General features: G+C 52.9%; 1 protein-coding gene across 2 annotated transcripts in view; it reads left to right on the top strand.

Annotated features, from left to right (window-relative positions):
* The first annotated feature begins 1,198 nt into the window (after positions 1 to 1,198).
* The window catches only part of LOC147083146 (uncharacterized), a 43,347-nt gene continuing 19,680 nt past the window's right edge, over positions 1,199 to 24,865 (top strand). Inside the window, exons 1-2 of one of the 2 annotated variants that reach the window (XM_085980234.1) lie at positions 1,199 to 1,455; positions 1,632 to 1,796. The gene's annotated coding sequence lies outside the window, so the exon portion shown is untranslated. Of the gene's footprint in view, positions 1,555 to 1,631; positions 1,797 to 24,865 lie in introns of both variants that reach the window. The other variant, XM_085980233.1, reaches the window with a different exon arrangement.

The raw sequence follows: 24,865 nt of genomic DNA, 5'->3' as shown, positions 1-24,865 counted from the left end.
CTCCGATTGGGTGGAGAATGGCGCGGGGTGGATCGGGAGAGAATCGAGAGAAATAGAAAAACCTCAGAGTCCGCGAGGCCACGGACCGAGCAGCGGCAGTTGGACGGTGACGTGATCTCATCGGGGACACGTGACCCGGGCCCGCGGCCTGATTGACGGGAGCTTTCGACCAATAGGGTGCGAGCGGGGCGGGGCTGGAGGAGCGAGCCGGCGGCGGGTCCTCCAACCAATCGGGGAGCCCGAGGGGCGGGGCTTGCGGCACCCAGTGGGCGGGGCTGGAGGTGCGAGCCGGCGGCGGGTCCTCCAACCAATCGGGGAGCCCGAGGGGCGGGACTAGCGGCACCCAGTGGGCGGGGCTGGAGGTGCGAGCCGGCGGCGGGTCCTCCAACCAATCGGGGAGCCCGAGGGGCGGGACTAGCGCCGGCTGATTGTCTGATCCGCAGGGCAGCGAGTTTCTCCAGTCCCTTGTTCAGGGCCCGGGGAGGCTGTGGGCCTTTATTCCCCGCATTGGACACAAGGCTCTTTGTCTCAGGCATATGGTGACGTCGCACTGAAACTTTCCTTCCTCCTTTACAAAGATGGCTGCCGGTAACCTGGGCCTGTATATGTTCCGATGTAGTCCTCCCACCACTGGGAGCGACAGTGATCCGTTCGTGCGACATAGCTGTACCGCGCAGGCGTAGTACCGCTCCCTTTCCTCTCTCGCACTCTCTCTCTCTCCCGCGCAGGCGCAGTGCCGCTCCCCTGCCCTCCGGCGCAGGCGCAGTGGCGCTCCCTTTCTTCCCCTCCCGCGCAGGCGCAGTGCCGCTCCCCTGCCCTCCGGCGCAGGCGCAGTGCCGCTCCCTTTCTTCCACTACCGCGCAGGTGCAGTGCCGCTCCCCTGCCCTCCGGCGCAGGCGCAGGCGCAGTGCCGCTCCCTTGCTTCCTCTTCCGCACAGGCGCAGTGCCGCTCCCCTGCCCTCCGGCGCAGGCGCAGTGCCGCTCCCCTGCCCTCCGGCGCAGGCGCAGTGCTGCTCCCCTGCCCTCCGGCACAGGCGCAGTGACGCTCCCCTGCACTCCGGCGCAGGCGCAGTGCCGCTCCCCTGCACTCCGGCGCAGGCGCAGTGCCGCTCCCCTGCACTCCGGCGCAGGCGCAGTGCCGCACCCCAGCACTCCGGCGCAGGCGCAGTGCCGCTCCCCTGCCTTCCGGCGCAGGCGCAGTGCCGCTCCCTGCTCTGTGCCGGGCCGGGCGGCGCGGGTTGATCGGTGCGTGAGGGTCAGACACAGGCTGGTTGCCCGGGTTACAGGGCCCGTTCTGTGACTGAGGGAACTCGGCCCGACAGCGGCTACTCAGCCCCGAGTTTAGATCACAGCGAGGGAGGGTCACCGCTCCGGGCAGCAACTCCGCACAGAAAATGGCGCATTTCCGCCTAGAGCTGTGAGAATGGGGGAGTCTCAGGAGGCCGGAAATTTACTGTGAGCAAAATCACCAAACGAAACACACAGCCCCGCAACTGGGGATCTGAGCAAAGGCACAAATTCAAACAAATACTCCGCCTTCACATTGGATTATTAGTAAGCAGATTAAAAGTCTACATTACATTATTTCACGCTTTCAATATTGTTCTTATTTTCTGCTTTGCCACAATTAGATCTCCCGGTGAATGATGGTGTGATTGACGAAGGTGCTCACCTCGAAGTAAACAGGGATTGTCGACTGAGGAACAACAGCCGGTTAACCAGCACAGGATTGTGAGCACCAACCGGAGAGAACCCTTCCGATTCAAAGAGCTTTCAGAGATTGACTGTGGAACAAGGTAAGAGAGAGTCCCATTGACTCAGATACACACTGGTCCTGGAGATGGACTGGGGAGAAAGGTCAGAGAGAGTCCCATTGACTCAGATACACACTGGTCCTGGAGATAGACTGGGGAGAAAGGTCAGAGAAAGTCCCATTGACTCAGATACACACTGGTCCTGGAGATAGACTGGGGAGAAAGGTCAGAGAGAGTCCCATTGACTCAGATACACACTGGTCCTGGAGATAGACTGGGGAGAAAGGTCAGAGAAAGTCCCATTGACTCAGATACACACTGGTCCTGGAGATAGACTGGGGAGAAAGGTCAGAGAGAGTCCCATTGACTCAGATACACACTGGTCCTGGAGATAGACTGGGGAGAAAGGTCAGAGAAAGTCCCATTGACTCAGATACACACTGGTCCTGGAGATAGACTGGGGAGAAAGGTCAGAGAGAGTCCCATTGACTCAGATACACACTGGTCCTGGAGATGGACTGGGCAGAAAGGTCAGAGAGTCCCATTGACTCAGATACACACTGGTCCTGGAGATGGACTGGGGAGAAAGGTCAGAGAGAGTCCCATTGACTCAGATACACACTGGTCCTGGAGATGGACTGGGGAGAAAGGTCAGAGAGAGTCCCATTGACTCAGATACTCACTGGTCCTGAAGATGGACTGGGGAGAAAGGTCAGAGAGAGTCTCATTGACTCAGATACACACTGGTCCTGGAGATGGACTGGGGAGAAAGGTCAGAGAGAGTCCCATTGACTCAGATACACACTGGTCCTGGAGATGGACTGGGGAGAAAGGTCAGAGAGAGTCTCATTGACTCAGATACACACTGGTCCTGGAGATGGACTGGGGAGAAAGGTCAGAGAGAGTCCCATTGACTCAGATACACACTGGTCCTGGAGATGGACTGGGGAGAAAGGTCAGAGAGTCCCATTGACTCAGATACACACTGGTCCTGGAGATAGACTGGGGAGAAAGGTCAGAGAGTCCCATTGACTCAGATACACACTGGTCCTGGAGATGGACTGGGGAGAAAGGTCAGAGAGAGTCTCATTGACTCAGATACACACTGGTCCTGGAGATGGACTGGGGAGAAAGGTCAGAGAGAGTCCCATTTACTCAGATACACACTGGTCCTGGAGATGGACTGGGGAGAAAGGTCAGAGAGAGTCCCATTGACTCAGATACACACTGGTCCTGGAGATAGACTGGGGAGAAAGGTCAGAGAGAGTCCCATTGACTCAGATACACACTGGACCTGGAGATGGACTGGGGAGAAAGGTCAGAGAGAGTCCCATTGACTCAGATACACACTGGTCCTGGAGATGGACTGGGGAGAAAGGTCAGAGAGAGTCCCATTGACTCAGATACACACTGGTCCTGGAGATAGACTGGGGAGAAAGGTCAGAGAGAGTCCCATTGACTCAGATACACACTGGTCCTGGAGATGGACTGGGGAGAAAGGTCAGAGAGAGTCTCATTGACTCAGATACACACTGGTCCTGGAGATGGACTGGGGAGAAAGGTCAGAGAAAGTCCCATTGACTCAGATACACACTGGTCCTGGAGATGGACTGGGGAGAAAGGTCAGAGAGAGTCTCATTGACTCAGATACACACTGGTCTTGGAGTTGGACTGGGGAGAAATGTCAGAGAGAGTCCCATTGACTCAGATACACACTGGTCCTGAAGATAGACTGGGGAGAAAGGTCAGAGAGAGTCCCATTGACTCAGATACACACTGGTCCTGGAGATGGACTGGGGAGAAAGGTCAGAGAGAGTCTCATTGACTCAGATACACACTGGTCCTGGAGATGGACTGGAGAGAAAGGTCAGAGAGAGTCTCATTGACTCAGATACACACTGGTCCTGGAGATGGACTGGGGAGAAAGGTCAGAGAAAGTCCCATTGACTCAGATACACACTGGTCCTGGAGATGGACTGGGGAGAAAGGTCAGAGAGTCCCATTGACTCAGATACACACTGGTCCTGGAGATGGACTGGGGAGAAAGGTCAGAGAGAGTCTCATTGACTCAGATACACACTGGTCCTGGAGATGGACTGGGGAGAAAGGTCAGAGAGAGTCCCATTGACTCAGATACACACTGGTCCTGGAGATGGACTGGGGAGAAAGGTCAGAGAGAATCCCATTGACTCAGATACACACTGGCCCTGGAGATGGACTGGGGAGAAAGGTCAGAGAGAGTCCCATTGACTCAGATACACACTGGTCCTGGAGATAGACTGGGGAGAAAGGTCAGAGAGTCCCATTGACTCAGATACACACTGGTCCTGGAGATGGACTGGGGAGAAAGGTCAGAGAGTCCCATTGACTCAGATACACACTGGTCCTGGAGATAGACTGGGGAGAAAGGTCAGAGAGTCCCATTGACTCAGATACACACTGGTCCTGGAGATGGACTGGGGAGAAAGGTCAGAGAGAGTCCCATTGACTCAGATACACACTGGTCCTGGAGATGGACTGGGGAGAAAGGTCAGAGAGAGTCCCATTGACTCAGATACACACTGGTCCTGGAGATGGACTGGGGAGAAAGGTCAGAGAGAGTCCCATTGACTCAGATACACACTGCTCCTGGAGATGGACTGGGGAGAAAGGTGAGAGAGTCCCATTGACTCAGATACACACTGGTCCTGGAGATGGACTGGGGAGAAAGGTCAGAGAGAGTCCCATTGACTCAGATACACACTGGTCCTGGAGATAGACTGGGGAGAAAGGTGAGAGAGTCCCATTGACTCAGATACACACTGGTCCTGGAGATGGACTGTGGAGAAAGGTCAGAGAGTCCCATTGACTCAGATACACACTGGTCCTGGAGATGGACTGGGGAGAAAGGTCAGAGAGTCCCATTGACTCAGATACACACTGGTCCTGGAGATAGACTGGGGAGAAAGGTCAGAGAGCCCCATTGACTCAGATACACACTGGTCCTGGAGATGGACTGGGGAGAAAGGTCAGAGAGTCCCATTGACTCAGATACACACTGGTCCTGGAGATGGAAGGGGGAGAAAGGTCAGAGAGAGTCCCATTGACTCAGATACACACTGGTCCTGGAGATAGACTGGGGAGAAAGGTCAGAGAGTCCCATTGACTCAGATACACACTGGTCCTGGAGATAGACTGGGGAGAAAGGTCAGAGAGTCCCATTGACTCAGATACACACTGGTCCTGGAGATGGACTGGGGAGAAAGGTCAGAGAGAGTCCCATTGACTCAGATACACACTTGTCCTGGAGATGGACTGGGGAGAAAGGTCAGAGAGAGTCCCATTGACTCAGATACACACTGGTCCTGGAGATGGACTGGGGAGAAAGGTCAGAGAGAGTCCCATTGACTCAGATACACACTGCTCCTGGAGATGGACTGGGGAGAAAGGTGAGAGAGTCCCATTGACTCAGATACACACTGGTCCTGGAGATGGACTGGGGAGAAAGGTCAGAGAGAGTCCCATTGACTCAGATACACACTGGTCCTGGAGATAGACTGGGGAGAAAGGTGAGAGAGTCCCATTGACTCAGATACACACTGGTCCTGGAGATGGACTGGGGAGAAAGGTGAGAGAGTCCCATTGACTCAGATACACACTGGTCCTGGAGATGGACTGGGGAGAAAGGTCAGAGAGAGTCCCATTGACTCAGATACACACTGGTCCTGGAGATGGACTGGGGAGAAAGGTCAGAGAGAGTCCCATTGACTCAGATACTCACTGGTCCTGAAGATGGACTGGGGAGAAAGGTCAGAGAGAGTCTCATTGACTCAGATACACACTGGTCCTGGAGATGGACTGGGGAGAAAGGTCAGAGAGAGTCCCATTGACTCAGATACACACTGGTCCTGGAGATGGACTGGGGAGAAAGGTCAGAGAGAGTCTCATTGACTCAGATACACACTGGTCCTGGAGATGGACTGGGGAGAAAGGTCAGAGAGAGTCCCATTGACTCAGATACACACTGGTCCTGGAGATGGACTGGGGAGAAAGGTCAGAGAGTCCCATTGACTCAGATACACACTGGTCCTGGAGATAGACTGGGGAGAAAGGTCAGAGAGTCCCATTGACTCAGATACACACTGGTCCTGGAGATGGACTGGGGAGAAAGGTCAGAGAGAGTCTCATTGACTCAGATACACACTGGTCCTGGAGATGGACTGGGGAGAAAGGTCAGAGAGAGTCCCATTTACTCAGATACACACTGGTCCTGGAGATGGACTGGGGAGAAAGGTCAGAGAGAGTCCCATTGACTCAGATACACACTGGTCCTGGAGATAGACTGGGGAGAAAGGTCAGAGAGAGTCCCATTGACTCAGATACACACTGGACCTGGAGATGGACTGGGGAGAAAGGTCAGAGAGAGTCCCATTGACTCAGATACACACTGGTCCTGGAGATGGACTGGGGAGAAAGGTCAGAGAGAGTCCCATTGACTCAGATACACACTGGTCCTGGAGATAGACTGGGGAGAAAGGTCAGAGAGAGTCCCATTGACTCAGATACACACTGGTCCTGGAGATGGACTGGGGAGAAAGGTCAGAGAGAGTCTTATTGACTCAGATACACACTGGTCCTGGAGATGGACTGGGGAGAAAGGTCAGAGAAAGTCCCATTGACTCAGATACACACTGGTCCTGGAGATGGACTGGGGAGAAAGGTCAGAGAGAGTCTCATTGACTCAGATACACACTGGTCTTGGAGTTGGACTGGGGAGAAATGTCAGAGAGAGTCCCATTGACTCAGATACACACTGGTCCTGAAGATAGACTGGGGAGAAAGGTCAGAGAGAGTCCCATTGACTCAGATACACACTGGTCCTGGAGATGGACTGGGGAGAAAGGTCAGAGAGAGTCTCATTGACTCAGATACACACTGGTCCTGGAGATGGACTGGAGAGAAAGGTCAGAGAGAGTCTCATTGACTCAGATACACACTGGTCCTGGAGATGGACTGGGGAGAAAGGTCAGAGAAAGTCCCATTGACTCAGATACACACTGGTCCTGGAGATGGACTGGGGAGAAAGGTCAGAGAGTCCCATTGACTCAGATACACACTGGTCCTGGAGATGGACTGGGGAGAAAGGTCAGAGAGAGTCTCATTGACTCAGATACACACTGGTCCTGGAGATGGACTGGGGAGAAAGGTCAGAGAGAGTCCCAATGACTCAGATACACACTGGTCCTGGAGATGGACTGGGGAGAAAGGTCAGAGAGAATCCCATTGACTCAGATACACACTGGTCCTGGAGATGGACTGGGGAGAAAGGTCAGAGAGAGTCCCATTGACTCAGATACACACTGGTCCTGGAGATAGACTGGGGAGAAAGGTCAGAGAGTCCCATTGACTCAGATACACACTGGTCCTGGAGATGGACTGGGGAGAAAGGTCAGAGAGTCCCATTGACTCAGATACACACTGGTCCTGGAGATAGACTGGGGAGAAAGGTCAGAGAGTCCCATTGACTCAGATACACACTGGTCCTGGAGATGGACTGGGGAGAAAGGTCAGAGAGAGTCCCATTGACTCAGATACACACTGGTCCTGGAGATGGACTGGGGAGAAAGGTCAGAGAGAGTCCCATTGACTCAGATACACACTGGTCCTGGAGATGGACTGGGGAGAAAGGTCAGAGAGAGTCCCATTGACTCAGATACACACTGCTCCTGGAGATGGACTGGGGAGAAAGGTGAGAGAGTCCCATTGACTCAGATACACACTGGTCCTGGAGATGGACTGGGGAGAAAGGTCAGAGAGAGTCCCATTGACTCAGATACACACTGGTCCTGGAGATAGACTGGGGAGAAAGGTGAGAGAGTCCCATTGACTCAGATACACACTGGTCCTGGAGATGGACTGTGGAGAAAGGTCAGAGAGTCCCATTGACTCAGATACACACTGGTCCTGGAGATGGACTGGGGAGAAAGGTCAGAGAGTCCCATTGACTCAGATACACACTGGTCCTGGAGATAGACTGGGGAGAAAGGTCAGAGAGCCCCATTGACTCAGATACACACTGGTCCTGGAGATGGACTGGGGAGAAAGGTCAGAGAGTCCCATTGACTCAGATACACACTGGTCCTGGAGATGGAAGGGGGAGAAAGGTCAGAGAGAGTCCCATTGACTCAGATACACACTGGTCCTGGAGATAGACTGGGGAGAAAGGTCAGAGAGTCCCATTGACTCAGATACACACTGGTCCTGGAGATAGACTGGGGAGAAAGGTCAGAGAGTCCCATTGACTCAGATACACACTGGTCCTGGAGATGGACTGGGGAGAAAGGTCAGAGAGAGTCCCATTGACTCAGATACACACTTGTCCTGGAGATGGACTGGGGAGAAAGGTCAGAGAGAGTCCCATTGACTCAGATACACACTGGTCCTGGAGATGGACTGGGGAGAAAGGTCAGAGAGAGTCCCATTGACTCAGATACACACTGCTCCTGGAGATGGACTGGGGAGAAAGGTGAGAGAGTCCCATTGACTCAGATACACACTGGTCCTGGAGATAGACTGGGGAGAAAGGTCAGAGAGTCCCATTGACTCAGATACACACTGGTCCTGGAGATAGACTGGGGAGAAAGGTGAGAGAGTCCCATTGACTCAGATACACACTGGTCCTGGAGATGGACTGGGGAGAAAGGTCAGAGAGAGTCCCATTGACTCAGATACACACTGGTCCTGGAGATGGACTGGGGAGAAAGGTCAGAGAGTCCCATTGACTCAGATACACACTGGTCCTGGAGATGGACTGGGGAGAAAGGTCAGAGAGAGTCCCATTGACTCAGATACACACTGGTCCTGGAGATGGACTGGGGAGAAAGGTCAGAGAGAGTCCCATTGACTCAGATACAAACTGGTCCTGGAGATGGACTGGGGAGAAAGGTCAGAGAGGGTCCCATTGACTCAGATAGACACTGGTCCTGGAGATGGATTGGGGAGAAAGGTCAGAGTGTCGCATTGACTCAGACACACACTGGTCCTGGAGATGGACTGTGGAGAAAGGTCAGAGAGAGTCCCATTCACTCAGATACACACTGGCCCTGGAGATGGACTGGGGAGAAAGGTCAGAGAGTGCCTTTGACTCAGATAAACACTGGTCTTGGAGATGGACTGGGGAGAAAGCTCAGAGAGTCCCTTTGACTCAGATACACACTGGTCCTGGAGATGGACTGGGGAGAAAAGTCAGAGAGAGCCCCATTGACTCAGATACACACCGGTCCTGGAGATGGACTGGGGATAAAGATCAGACAGAGGCCCATTGACTCAGATACACACTGGTCCTGGAGATGGACTGGAGAGAAAGGTGAAAGAGTGCCCCATTGACTCAGATACACACTGGTCCTGGAGATGGACTGGGGAGAAAGGTCAGAGAGAGTCCCAATGACTCAGATACGCACTGGTCCTGGAGATGGACCGCGGAGAAAGGTCAGAGAGAGTCCCATTGACTCAGATACACACTGGTCCTGGAGATGGACTGGGGAGAAAGGTCAGAGAGAGTCCCATTGACTCAGATACACACTGGTCCTGGAGATGGACTGGGGAGAAAGGTCAGAGAGAGTCCCATTGACTCAGATACACACTGGTCCTGGACATGGACTGGGGAGAAAGGTCAGAGAGAGTCCCATTGACTCAGATACACACTGGTCCTGGAGATAGACTGGGGAGAAAGGACAGAGAGGGTACCATTGACTCAGATACACACTGGTCCTGGAGATAGACTTGGGAGAAAGGTCAGAGAGGGTCCCATTGACTAAGATACACACTGGTCCTGGAAATGGACTGGGGATAAAGATCAGACAGAGGCCCATTGACTGATACACACTGGTCCTGGAGATGGACTGGGGAGAAAGGTCAGAGAGAGTCCCATTGACTCAGATACACACTGGTCCTGGAGATGGACTGGAGAGAAAGGCCAGAGAGAGTCCCATTGACTCAGATACACACTGGTCCTGGAGATGGACTGGGGAGAAAGGTCTGAGAGAGTCCCATTGACTCAGATAGACACTGGTCCTGGAGATGGATTGGGGAGAAAGGTCAGAGAGTCGCATTGACTCAGATACACACTGGTCCTGGAGATGGACTGTGGAGAAAGGTCAGAGAAAGTCCCATTGACTCAGATACACACTGGTCCTGGAGATAGACTGGGGAGAAAGGTCAGAGAGAGTCCCATTGACTCAGACAGACACTGGTCCTGGAGATGGATTGGGGAGAAAGGTCAGAGAGTCGCATTGTCTCAGATACACACTGGTCCTGGAGATGGACTGGGGAGAAAGGTCTGAGAGAGTCCCATTGACTCAGATAGACACTGGTCCTGGAGATGGATTGGGGAGAAAGGTCAGAGAGTCGCATTGACTCAGATACACACTGGTCCTGGAGATGGACTGTGGAGAAAGGTCAGAGAGAGTGCCATTGACTCAGATACACACTGGTCCTGGACATGGACTGGGGAGAAAGGTCAGAGACAGTCCCATTCACTCAGATACACACTGGTCCTGGAGATGGACTGGGGAGAAAGGTCAGAGAGTCCCATTGACTCAGATACACACTGGTCCTGGAGATAGACTGGGGAGAAAGGTCAGAGAGAGTCCCATTGACTCAGATACACACTGGTCCTGGAGATGGACGGGGGAGGAAGGTCAGAGAGTATCATTGACTCAGATACACACTGGTCCTGGAGATGGACTGGGGAGAAAGGTCAGAGAGAGTCCCATTGACTCAGATACACACTGGTCTTGGAGATGGACCGGGGAGAAAGGTCAGAGAGAGTGCCTTTGACTCAGATAAACACTGGTCTTGGGGATGGACTGGGGAGAAAGGTCAGAGAGAGACCCATTGACTCAGATACACACTGGTCCTGGAGATAGACTGGGGAGAAAGGTCAGAGAGAGTCCCATTGACTCAGATACACACTGGTCCTGGAGATGGACCGGGGAGAAAGGTCAGAGAGTCCCATTGACTCAGATACACACTGGTCCTGGAGATAGACTGGGGAGAAAGGTCAGAGAGAGTCCCATTGACTCAGATACACACTGGTCCTGGAGATGGACCGGGGAGAAAGGTCAGAGAGAGTCCCATTGACTCAGATACACACTGGTCCTGGAGATGGACTGGGGAGAAAGGTCAGAGAGAGTCCCATTGACTCAGATACACACTGGTCCTGGAGATGGACGGGGGAGGAAGGTCAGAGAGTATCATTGACTCAGATACACACTGGTCCTGGAGATGGACTGGGGAGAAAGGTCAGAGAGAATCCCATTGACTCAGATACACACTGGTCTTGGAGATGGACTGGGGAGAAAGGTCAGAGAGAATCCCATTGACTCAGATACACACTGGTCTTGGAGATGGACTGGGGAGAAAGGTCAGAGAGAATCCCATTGACTCAGATACACACTGGTCCTGGAGATGGACTGGGGCGAAAGGTCAGAGAGAGTCCCAATGACTCAGATACGCACTGGTCCTGGAGATGGACCGCGGAGAAAGGTCAGAGAGAGTCCCATTGACTCAGATACACACTGGTCCTGGAGATGGACTGGGGAGAAAGGTCAGAGAGAGTCCCATTGACTCAGATACACACTGGTCCTGGAGATGGACTGGGGAGAAAGGTCAGAGAGAGTCCCATTGACTCAGATACACACTGGTCCTGGACATGGACTGGGGAGAAAGGTCAGAGGGGGTACCATTGACTCAGATACACACTGGTCCTGGAGATAGACTTGGGAGAAAGGTCAGAGAGGGTCCCATTGACTCAGATACACACTGATCCTGGAGATGGACTGGGGATAAAGATCAGACAGAGGCCCATTGACTGATACACACTGGTCCTGGAGATGGACTGGGGAGAAAGGTCAGAGAGAGTCCCATTGACTCAGATACACACTGATCCTGGAGATGGACTGGGGAGAAAGGTCAGACAGAGTCCCATTGACTCAGATACGCACTGGTCCTGGAGATGGACCGCGGAGAAAGGTCAGAGAGAGTCCCATTGACTCAGATACACACTGGTCCTGGAGATGGACTGGAGAGAAAGGCCAGAGAGAGGCCCATTGACTGATACACACTGGTCCTGGAGATGGCCTGGGGAGAAAGGTCTGAGAGAGTCCCATTGACTCAGATACACACTGGTCCTGGACATGGACTGGAGAAAAAGGCCAGAGAGAGTCCCATTGACTCAGATACACACTGGTCCTGGAGATAGACTGGGGAGAAAGGTCAGAGAGGGGCCCAGTGACTCAGATACACACTGGTCCTGGAGATGGACTGGGGAGAAAGGTCAGAGAGGGTCCCATTGACTCAGATAGACACTGGTCCTGGAGATGGATTGGGGAGAAAGGTCAGAGAGTCGCATTGACTCAGATACACACTGGTCCTGGAGATGGACTGTGGAGAAAGGTCAGAGAGAGTGCCATTGACTCAGATACACACTGGTCTTGGACATGGACTGGGGAGAAAGGTCAGAGAGAGTCCCATTCACTCAGATACACACTGGTCCTGGCGATGGACTGGGGAGAAAGGTCAGAGAGTGCCTTTGACTCAGATAAACACTGGTCTTGGGGATGGACTGGGGAGAAAGATCAGAGAGTCCCTTTGACTCAGATACACACTGGTCCTGGAGATGGACTGGGGAGAAAGGTCAGAGAGAGTCCCATTGACTCAGATACACACTGGTCCTGGAGATGGACTGGGGAGAAAGGTCAGAGAGGGTCCCAGTGACTCAGATACACACTGGTCCTGGAGATGGACTGGGGAGAAAGGTCAGAGAGGGTCCCATTGACTCAGATAGACACTGGTCCTGGAGATGGATTGGGGAGAAAGGTCAGAGAGTCGCATTGACTCAGATACACACTGGTCCTGGAGATGGACTGTGGAGAAAGGTCAGAGAGAGTGCCATTGACTCAGATACACACTGGTCTTGGACATGGACTGGGGAGAAAGGTCAGAGAGAGTCCCATTCACTCAGATACACACTAGTCCTGGCGATGGACTGGGGAGAAAGGTCAGAGAGTGCCTTTGACTCAGATAAACACTGGTCTTGGGGATGGACTGGGGAGAAAGATCAGAGAGTCCCTTTGACTCAGATACACACTGGTCCTGGAGATGGACTGGGGAGAAAGGTCAGAGAGAGTCCCATTGACTCAGATACACACTGGTCCTGGAGATAGACTTGGGAGAAAGGTCAGAGAGTCGCATTGACTCAGATACACACTGGTCCTGGAGATGGACTGGGGAGAAAGGTCAGAGAGAGTCCCATTGACTCAGATACACACTGGTCCTGGAGATGGACTGGGGAGGAAGGTCAGAGAGTATCATTGACTCAGATACACACTGACCTGGAGATGGACTGGGGAGAAAGGTCAGAGAGAGTCCCATTGACTCAGATACACACTGGCCCTGGAGATGGACTGGGGAGAAAGGTCAGAGAGAGTCCCATTGACTCAGATACACACTGACCTGGAGATGGACTGGGGAGAAAGGTCAGAGAGAGTCCCATTGACTCAGATACACACTGGTCCTGGAGATGGACTGGGGAGAAAGGTCAGAGAGAGTCCCATTGACTCAGATACACACTGGTCCTGGAGATGGACTGGGGAGAAAGGTCAGAGAGAGTCTCATTGACTCAGATACACACTGGTCCTGGAGATGGACTGGGGAGAAAGGTCAGAGAGAGTCCCATTGACTCAGATACACACTGGTCCTGGAGATGGACCGGGGAGAAAGGTCAGAGAGAATCCCATTGACTCAGATACGCACTGGTGCTGGAGATGGACTGGGGAGAAAGGTCAGAGAGAGTCCCATTGACTCAGATACACACTGGTCCTGGAGATGGACTGGGGAGAAATGTCAGAGAGAGTCCCATTGACTCAGATACACACTGGTCCTGGAGATGGACTGGGGAGAAAGGTCAGAGAGAGCCCCATTGACTCAGACACACAGTGATCCTGGAGATGGACTGGGGAGAAACGTCAGAGAGGGTCCCATTGACTCAGAAACACACTGGTCCTGGAGATGGACTGGAGAGAAAGGCCAGAGAGAGTCCCATGGACTCAGATACACACTGGTCCTGGAGATAGACTGGGGAGAAAGGTCAGAGAGGGTCCCATTGACTCAGATACACACTGGTCCTGGAGATAGACTGGGGAGAAAGGTCAGAGAGAGTCCCATTGACTCAGATACACACTGGTCCTGGAGATGGACTGGGGATAAAGATCAGACAGAGGCCCATTGACTCAGATACACACTGGTCCTGGAGATGGACTGGAGAGAAAGGCCAGAGAGAGTCCCATTGACTCAGATACACACTGGTCCTGGAGATGGACTGGGGAGAAAGGTCTGAGAGAGTCCCATTGACTCAGATGCACACTGGTCCTGGACATGGACTGGGGAGAAAGGTCAGAGAGAGTCCCATTGACTCAGATACACACTGGTCCTGGAGATAAACTGGGGAGAAAGGTCAGAGAGAGTCCCATTGACTCAGATAGACACTGGTCCTGGAGATGGATTGGGGAGAAAGGTTAGAGAGTCGCATTGACTCAGATACACACTGGTCCTGGAGATGGACTGTGGAGAAAGGTCAGAGAGAGTGCCATTGACTCAGATACACACTGGTCCTGGACATGGACTGGGGAGAAAGGTCAGAGAGAGTCCCATTCACTCAGATACACACTGGTCCTGGAGATGGACTGGGGAGAAAGGTCAGAGAGAGTCCCATTGACTCAGATACACACTAGTCCTGGAGATGGACCGGGGAGAAAGGTCAGGGAGAATCCCATTGACTCAGATACACACTGGTGCTGGAGATGGACTGGGGAGAAAGGTCAGAGAGAGCCCCATTGACTCAGACACACAGTGATCCTGGAGATGGACTGGGGAGAAACGTCAGAGAGGGTCCCATTGACTCAGAAACACACTGGTCCTGGAGATGGACTGGGGAGAAAGGTCAGAGAGGGTCCCATTGACTCAAATACACACTGGTCCTGGAGATAGACTGGGGAGAAAGGTCAGAGAGAGTCCCATTGACTCAGATACACACTGGTCCTGGAGATGGACTGGGGAGAAAGGTCAGAGAGGGTCCCACTGACTCAGATAGACACTGGTCCTGGAGATGGATTGGGGAGAAAGGTCAGAGTGTCGCATTGTCTCAGATACACACTGGTCCTGGAGATGGACTGTGGAGAAAGGTCAGAGAGAGTCCCATTCACTCAGATACACACTGGTCCTGGAGATGGACTGGGGAGAAAGGTCAGAGGGTGCCTTTGACTCAGATAAACACTGGCCTTGGAGATGGACTGGGGAGAAAGCTCAGAGAGTCCCTTTGACTCAGATACACACTGGTCCTGGAGATGGACTGGGGAGAAAAGTCAGAGAGAGTCCCATTGACTCAGATACACACTGGTCCTGGAGATGGACTGGGGAGAAAGGTCAGAGAGAGTCCCATTGACTCAGATACACACTGGTCCTGGAGATAGACTGGGGAGAAAGGTCAGAGAGAGTTCCATTGACTCAGATACACACTGGTCCTGGAGATGGACTGGGGAGAAAGGTCAGAGAGAGTCCCATTGACTCAGATACACACTGGTCCTGGAGATGGACTGGGGAGAAAGGTCAGAGAGAGTCTCATCGACTCAGATACATACTGGTCCTGGAGATGGACGGGGGAGGAAGGTCAGAGAGTATCATTGACTCAGATACACACTGACCTGGAGATGGACTGGGGAGAAAGGTCAGAGAGAGTCCCATTGACTCAGATACACACTGGCCCTGGAGATGGACTGGGGAGAAAGGTGAGAGAGAGTCCCATTGACTCAGATACACACTGGTCCTGGAGATGGACTGGGGATAAAGATCAGACAGAGGCCCATTGACTCAGATACACACTGGCCCTGGAGATGGACTGGGGAGAAAGGTGAGAGAGAGTCCCATTGACTCAGATGCACACTGGTCCTGGAGATGGACTGGGGAGAAAGGTCAGAGAGAATCCCATTGACTCAGATACACACTGGTCTTGGAGATGGACCGGGGAGAAAGGTCAGAGAGAGTCCCAATGACTCAGATACGCACTGGTCCTGGAGATGGACCGCGGAGAAAGGTCAGAGAGAGTCCCATTGACTCAGATACACACTGGTCCTGGAGATGGACTGGGGAGAAAGGTCAGAGAGAGTCCCATTGACTCAGATACACACTGGTCCTGGAGATGGACTGGGGAGAAAGGTCAGAGAGAGTCCCATTGACTCAGATGCACACTGGTCCTGGAGATGGACTGGGGAGAAAGGTCAGAGAGAGTCCCATTGACTCAGATACACACTGGTCCTGGACATGGACTGGGGAGAAAGGTCAGAGAGAGTCCCATTGACTCAGATACACACTGGTCCTGGAGATAGACTGGGGAGAAAGGTCAGAGAGGGTCCCATTGACTCAGATACACACTGGTCCTGGAGATAGACTTGGGAGAAAGGTCAGAGAGGGTCCCAGTGACTCAGATACACACTGGTCCTGGAGATGGACTGGGGAGAAAGGTCAGAGAGGGTCCCAGTGACTCAGATACACACTGGTCCTGGAGATGGACTGGGGAGAAAGGTCAGAGAGGGTCCCATTGACTCAGATAGACACTGGTCCTGGAGATGGATTGGGGAGAAAGGTCAGAGAGTCGCATTGACTCAGATACACACTGGTCCTGGAGATGGACTGTGGAGAAAGGTCAGAGAGAGTGCCATTGACTCAGATACACACTGGTCTTGGACATGGACTGGGGAGAAAGGTCAGAGAGAGTCCCATTCACTCAGATACACACTGGTCCTGGCGATGGACTGGGGAGAAAGGTCAGAGAGTGCCTTTGACTCAGATACACACTGGTCTTGGACATGGACTGGGGAGAAAGGTCAGAGAGAGTCCCTTTGACTCAGATACACACTGGTCCTGGAGATGGACTGGGGAGAAAGGTCAGAGAGAGTCCCATTGACTCAGATACACACTGGTCCTGGAGATAGACTTGGGAGAAAGGTCAGAGAGTCGCATTGACTCAGATACACACTGGTCCTGGAGATGGACTGGGGAGAAAGGTCAGAGAGAGTCCCATTGACTCAGATACACACTGGTCCTGGAGATGGACTGGGGAGGAAGGTCAGAGAGTATCATTGACTCAGATACACACTGACCTGGAGATGGACTGGGGAGAAAGGTCAGAGAGAGTCCCATTGACTCAGATACACACTGGCCCTGGAGATGGACTGGGGAGAAAGGTCAGAGAGAGTCCCATTGACTCAGATACACACTTGTCCTGGAGATGGACCGGGGAGAAAGGTCAGAGAGAGTCCCATTGACTCAGATACACACTGGTCCTGGAGATGGACTGGGGAGAAAGGTCAGAGAGAGTCCCATTGACTCAGATACACACTGGTCCTGGAGATGGACCGGGGAGAAAGGTCAGAGAGAGTCCCATTGACTCAGATACACACTGATCCTGGAGATGGACTGGGGAGAAAGGTCAGAGAGAGTCCCATTGACTCAGATACACACTGGTCCTGGAGATAGACTGGGGAGAAAGGTCAGAGAGAGTCCCATTGACTCAGATACACACTGGTCCTGGAGATGGACTGGGGAGAAAGGTCAGAGAGAGTCCCATTGACTCAGATACACACTGGTCCTGGAGATGGACCGGGGAGAAAGGTCAGAGAGAGTCCCATTGACTCAGATACACACTGGTCCTGGAGATGGACCGGGGAGAAAGGTCAGAGAGAGTCCCATTGACTCAGATACACACTGGTCCTGGAGATGGACTGGGGAGAAAGGTCAGAGAGAATCCCATTGACTCAGATACGCACTGGTGCTGGAGATGGACTGGGGAGAAAGGTCAGAGAGAGTCCCATTGACTCAGATACACACTGGTCCTGGAGATGGACTGGGGAGAAATGTCAGAGAGAGTCCCATTGACTCAGATACACACTGGTCCTGGAGATGGACCGGGGAGAAAGGTCAGAGAGAATCCCATTGACTCAGATACGCACTGGTGCTGGAGATGGACTGGGGAGAAAGGTCAGAGAGAGTCCCATTGACTCAGATACACACTGGTCCTGGAGATGGACTGGGGAGAAATGTCAGAGAGAGTCCCATTGACTCAGATACACACTGGTCCTGGAGATGGACTGGGGAGAAAGGTCAGAGAGAGCCCCATTGACTCAGACACACAGTGATCCTGGAGATGGACTGGGGAGAAACGTCAGAGAGGGTCCCATTGACTCAGAAACACACTGGTCCTGGAGATGGACTGGAGAGAAAGGCCAGAGAGAGTCCCATGGACTCAGATACACACTGGTCCTGGAGATAGACTGGGGAGAAAGGTCAGAGAGGGTCCCATTGACTCAGATACACACTGGTCCTGGAGATAGACTGGGGAGAAAGGTCAGAGAGGGTCCCATTGACTCAGATACACACTGGTCCTGGAGATGGACTGGGGATAAAGATCAGACAGAGGCCCATTGACTCAGATACACACTGGTCCTGGAGATGGACTGGAGAGAAAGGCCAGAGAGAGTCCCATTGACTCAGATACACACTGGTCCTGGAGATGGACTGGGGAGAAAGGTCTGAGAGAGTCCCATTGACTCAGATGCACACTGGTCCTGGACATGGACTGGGGAGAAAGGTCAGAGAGAGTCCCATTGACTCAGATACACACTGGTCCTGGAGATAAACTGGGGAGAAAGGTCAGAGAGGGACCCAGTGACTCAGATACACACTGGTCCTGGAGATGGACTGGGGAGAAAGGTCAGAGAGGGTCCCATTGACTCAGATAGACACTGGTCCTGGAGATGGATTGGGGAGAAAGGTCAGAGAGTCGCATTGACTCAGATACACACTGGTCCTGGAGATGGACTGTGGAGAAAGGTCAGAGAGAGTGCCATTGACTCAGATACACACTGGTCCTGGACATGGACTGGGGAGAAAGGTCAGAGAGAGTCCCATTCACTCAGATACACACTGGTCCTGGAGATGGACTGGGGAGAAAGGTCAGAGAGAGTGCCTTTGACTCAGATAAACACTGGTCTTGGGGATGGACTGGGGAGAAAGGTCAGAGAGAGTCCCATTGACTCAGATACACACTTGTCCTGGAGATGAACCGGGGAGAAAGGTCAGAGAGAGACCCATTGACTCAGATACACACTGGTCCTGGAGATGGAATTGGGAGAAAGGTCAGGGAGAATCCCATTGACTCAGATACACACTGGTGCTGGAGATGGACTGGGGAGAAAGGTCAGAGAGAGCCCCATTGACTCAGACACACAGTGATCCTGGAGATGGACTGGGGAGAAACGTCAGAGAGGGCCCCATTGACTCAGAAACACACTGGTCCTGGAGATGGACTGGGGAGAAAGGTCAGAGAGGGTCCCATTGACTCAAATACACACTGGTCCTGGAGATGGACTGGGGAGATAGGTTCAAGAGAGTCCCATTGACTCAGATACACACTGGTCCTGGAAATGGACTGGGGAGAAAGGTCAGAGAGAGTCCCATTCAATCAGATACACACTGGTCCTGGAGATGGACTGGGGAGAAAGGTCAGAGAGAGTCCCATTGACTCAGATACACACTGGTCCTGGAGATGGACTGGGGAGAAAGGTCAGAGAGGGTCCCACTGACTCAGATAGACACTGGTCCTGGAGATGGATTGGGGAGAAAGGTCAGAGTGTCGCATTGTCTCAGATACACACTGGTCCTGGAGATGGACTGTGGAGAAAGGTCAGAGAGAGTCCCATTCACTCAGATACACACTGGTCCTGGAGATGGACTGTGGAGAAAGGTCAGAGTGTCGCATTGTCTCAGATACACACTGGTCCTGGAGATGGACTGGGGAGAAAGGTCAGAGAGAGTGCCATTGACTCAGATACACACTGGTCCTGGAGATGGACTGTGGAGAAAGGTCAGAGAGAGTCCCATTCACTCAGATACACACTGGTCCTGGAGATGGACTGGGGAGAAAGGTCAGAGGGTGCCTTTGACTCAGATAAACACTGGCCTTGGAGATGGACTGGGGAGAAAGCTCAGAGAGTCCCTTTGACTCAGATACACACTGGTCCTGGAGATGGACTGGGGAGAAAAGTCAGAGAGAGTGCCATTGACTCAGATACACACTGGTCCTGGAGATGGACTGGGGAGAAAGGTCAGAGAGAGTCCCATTGACTCAGATACACACTGGTCCTGGAGATGGACGGGGGAGGAAGGTCAGAGAGTATCATTGACTCAGATACACACTGACCTGGAGATGGACTGGGGAGAAAGGTCAGAGAGAGTCCCATTGACTCAGATACACACTGGCCCTGGAGATGGACTGGGGAGAAAGGTGAGAGAGAGTCCCATTGACTCAGATACACACTGGTCCTGGAGATGGACTGGGGATAAAGATCAGACAGAGGCCCATTGACTCAGATACACACTGGTCCTGGAGATGGACTGGAGAGAAAGGTGAAAGAGTGCCCCATTGACTCAGATACACACTGGTCCTGGAGATGGACTGGGGAGAAAGGTCAGAGAGAATCCCATTGACTCAGATACACACTGGTCTTGGAGATGGACCGGGGAGAAAGGTCAGAGAGAGTCCCAATGACTCAGATACGCACTGGTCCTGGAGATGGACCGCGGAGAAAGGTCAGAGAGAGTCCCATTGACTCAGATACACACTGGTCCTGGAGATGGACTGGGGAGAAAGGTCAGAGAGAGTCCCATTGACTCAGATACACACTGGTCCTGGAGATGGACTGGGGAGAAAGGTCAGAGAGAGTCCCATTGACTCAGATACACACTTGTCCTGGACATGGACTGGGGAGAAAGGTCAGAGAGAGTCCCATTGACTCAGATACACACTGGTCCTGGAGATAGACTGGGGAGAAAGGTCAGAGAGGGTCCCATTGACTCAGATACACACTGGTCCTGGAGATAGACTTGGGAGAAAGGTCAGAGAGGGTCCCATTGACTCAGATACACACTGGTCCTGGAGATGGACTGGGGATAAAGATCAGACAGAGGCCCATTGACTGATACACACTGGTCCTGGAGATGGACTGGGGAGAAAGGTCAGAGAGAGTCCCATTGACTCAGATACACACTGGTCCTGGAGATGGACTGGGGAGAAAGGTCAGAGAGAGTCCCATTGACTCAGATACGCACTGGTCCTGGAGATGGACCGCGGAGAAAGGTCAGAGAGAGTCCCATTGACTCAGATACACACTGGTCCTGGAGATGGACTGGAGAGAAAGGCCAGAGAGAGTCCCATGGACTCAGATACACACTGGTCCTGGAGATGGACTGGGGAGAAAGGTCAGATAGGGTCCCAGTGACTCAGATACACACTGGTCCTGGAGATGGACTGGGGAGAAAGGTCAGAGAGAGTCCCATTGACTCAGATACACACTGGTCCTGGAGATGGACTGGGGAGGAAGGTCAGAGAGTATCATTGACTCAGATACACACTGATCCTGGAGCTGGACTGGAGAGAAAGGTCAGAGAGAGTCCCATTGACTGAGATACACACTGGCCCTGGAGATGGACTGGGGAGAAAGGTCAGAGAGAGTCCCATTGACTCAGATACACACTGGTCCTGGAGATGGACTGGGGAGAAAGGTCAGAGAGAGTCCCATTGACTCAGATACACACTGGCCCTGGAGATGGACTGGGGAGAAAGGTCAGAGAGAGTCCCATTGACTCAGATACACACTTGTCCTGGAGATGGACCGGGGAGAAAGGTCAGAGAGAGACCCATTGACTCAGATACACACTGGTCCTGGAGATGGACTGGGGAGAAAGGTCAGAGAGTCCCATTGACTCAGATACACACTGGCCCTGGAGATGGACTGGGGAGAAAGGTCAGAGAGAGTCCCATTGACTCAGATACACACTGGTCCTGGAGATGGACTGGGGAGAAAGGTCAGAGAGAATCCCATTGACTCAGATACACACTTGTCCTGGAGATGGACTGGGGAGAAAGGTCAGAGAGAGTCCCATTGACTCAGATACACACTAGTCCTGGAGATGGACTGGGGAGAAAGGTCAGAGAGAATCCCATTGACTCAGATACACACTTGTCCTGGAGATGGACTGGGGAGAAAGGTCAGAGAGAGTCCCATTGACTCAGATACACACTGGTCCTGGAAATGGACTGGGGAGAAAGGTCAGAGAGAGTCCCATTCAATCAGATACACACTGGTCCTGGAGATGGACTGGGGAGAAAGGTCAGAGAGAGTCCCATTGACTCAGATACACACTTGTCCTGGAGATGGACTGGGGAGAAAGGTCAGAGAGAGTCCCATTGACTCAGATACACACTGGTCCTGGAGATGGACTGGGGAGAAAGGTCAGAGAGAGACCCATTGACTCAGATACACACTAGTCCTGGAGATGGACCGGGGAGAAAGGTCAGAGAGAATCCCATTGACTCAGATACGCACTGGTGCTGGAGATGGACTGGGGAGAAAGGCCAGAGAGAGTCCCATTGACTCAGATACACACTGGTCCTGGAGATAGACTGGGGAGAAAGGTCAGAGAGGGTCCCATTGACTCAGATACACACTGGTCCTGGAGATGGACTGGGGATAAAGATCAGACAGAGGCCCATTGACTCAGATACACACTGGTCCTGGAGATGGACTGGAGAGAAAGGCCAGAGAGAGTCCCATTGACTCAGATACACACTGGTCCTGGAGATGGACTGGGGAGAAAGGTCTGAGAGAGTCCCATTGACTCAGATGCACACTGGTCCTGGACATGGACTGGGGAGAAAGGTCAGAGAGAGTCCCATTGACTCAGATACACACTGGTCCTGGAGATAAACTGGGGAGAAAGGTCAGAGAGGGACCCAGTGACTCAGATACACACTGGTCCTGGAGATGGACTGGGGAGAAAGGTCAGAGAGGGTCCCATTGACTCAGATAGACACTAGTCCTGGAGATGGATTGGGGAGAAAGGTCAGAGAGTCGCATTGACTCAGATACACACTGGTCCTGGAGATGGACTGTGGAGAAAGGTCAGAGAGAGTGCCATTGACTCAGATACACACTGGTCCTGGACATGGACTGGGGAGAAAGGTCAGAGAGAGTCCCATTCACTCAGATACACACTGGTCCTGGAGATGGACTGGGGAGAAAGGTCAGAGAGAGTGCCTTTGACTCAGATAAACACTGGTCTTGGGGATGGACTGGGGAGAAAGGTCAGAGAGAGTCCCATTGACTCAGATACACACTAGTCCTGGAGATGGACCGGGGAGAAAGGTCAGGGAGAATCCCATTGACTCAGATACACACTGGTGCTGGAGATGGACTGGGGAGAAAGGTCAGAGAGAGCCCCATTGACTCAGACACACAGTGATCCTGGAGATGGACTGGGGAGAAACGTCAGAGAGGGTCCCACTGACTCAGAAACACACTGGTCCTGGAGATGGACTGGGGAGAAAGGTCAGAGAGGGTCCCATTGACTCAAATACACACTGGTCCTGGAGATGGACTGGGGAGATAGGTTCAAGAGAGTCCCATTGACTCAGATACACACTGGTCCTGGAAATGGACTGGGGAGAAAGGTCAGAGAGAGTCCCATTCAATCAGATACACACTGGTCCTGGAGATGGACTGGGGAGAAAGGTCAGAGAGAGTCCCATTGACTCAGATACACACTGGTCCTGGAGATGGACTGGGGAGAAAGGTCAGAGAGGGTCCCATTGACTCAGATAGACACTGGTCCTGGAGATGGATTGGGGAGAAAGGTCAGAGTGTCGCATTGACTCAGATACACACTGGTCCTGGAGATGGACTGTGGAGAAAGGTCAGAGAGAGTCCCATTCACTCAGATACACACTGGTCCTGGAGATGGACTGGGGAGAAAGGTCAGAGGGTGCCTTTGACTCAGATAAACACTGGCCTTGGAGATGGACTGGGGAGAAAGCTCAGAGAGTCCCTTTGACTCAGATACACACTGGTCCTGGAGATGGACTGGGGAGAAAAGTCAGAGAGAGTCCCATTGACTCAGATACACACTGGTCCTGGAGATGGACTGGGGAGAAAGGTCAGAGAGAGTCCCATTGACTCAGATACACACTGGTCCTGGAGATGGACTGGGGAGAAAGGTCAGAGAGAGTCCCATTGACTCAGATACACACTGGTCCTGGACATGGACTGGGGAGAAAGGTCAGAGAGAGTCCCATTGACTCAGATACACACTGGTCCTGGAGATAGACTGGGGAGAAAGGTCAGAGAGGGTCCCATTGACTCAGATACACACTGGTCCTGGAGATAGACTTGGGAGAAAGGTCAGAGAGGGTCCCATTGACTCAGATACACAGTGGTCCTGGAGATGGACTGGGGAGAAAGGTCAGAGAGAGTCCCATTGACTCAGATACACACTGGTCCTGGAGATGGACTGGGCAGAAAGGTCAGAGAGAGTCCCATTGACTCAGATACACACTGGTCCTGGAGATGGACTGGGGAGAAAGGTCAGGGAGAGTCCCATTGACTCAGATACGCACTGGTCCTGGAGATGGACCGCGGAGAAAGGTCAGAGAGAGTCCCATTGACTCAGATACACACTGGTCCTGGAGATGGACTGGAGAGAAAGGCCAGAGAGAGTCCCATGGACTCAGATACACACTGGTCCTGGAGATGGACCGGGGAGAAAGGTCAGAGAGAGTCCCATTGACTCAGATACACACTGGTCCTGGAGATAGACTGGGGAGAAAGGTCAGATAGGGTCCCAGTGACTCAGATACACACTGGTCCTGGAGATGGACTGGGGAGAAAGGTCAGAGAGTCCCATTGACTCAGATACTCACTGGTCCTGGAGATGGACTGGGGAGAAAGGTCAGAGAGTGCCATTGACTCAGATACACACTGGTCCTGGAGATGGACTGGGGAGAAAGGTCAGAGAGAGTCCCATTGACTCAGATACACACTGGTCCTGGAGATGGACTGGGGAGAAAGGTCAGAGAGAGTCCCATTGACTCAGATACACACTGGTCCTGGAGATGGACTGGGGAGAAAGGTCAGAGAGAGTCCCATTGACTCAGATACACACTGGTCCTGGAGATGGACTGGGGA

The sequence above is a fragment of the Somniosus microcephalus genome, unplaced genomic scaffold, assembly GCF_052327205.1.
Source record: "Somniosus microcephalus isolate GS21.2 unplaced genomic scaffold, FLI_Smic_1.0 scaffold71, whole genome shotgun sequence".
Taxonomy (NCBI): domain Eukaryota; kingdom Metazoa; phylum Chordata; class Chondrichthyes; order Squaliformes; family Somniosidae; genus Somniosus; species Somniosus microcephalus.
This window is presented reverse-complemented; position numbering and strand designations above follow the sequence as displayed.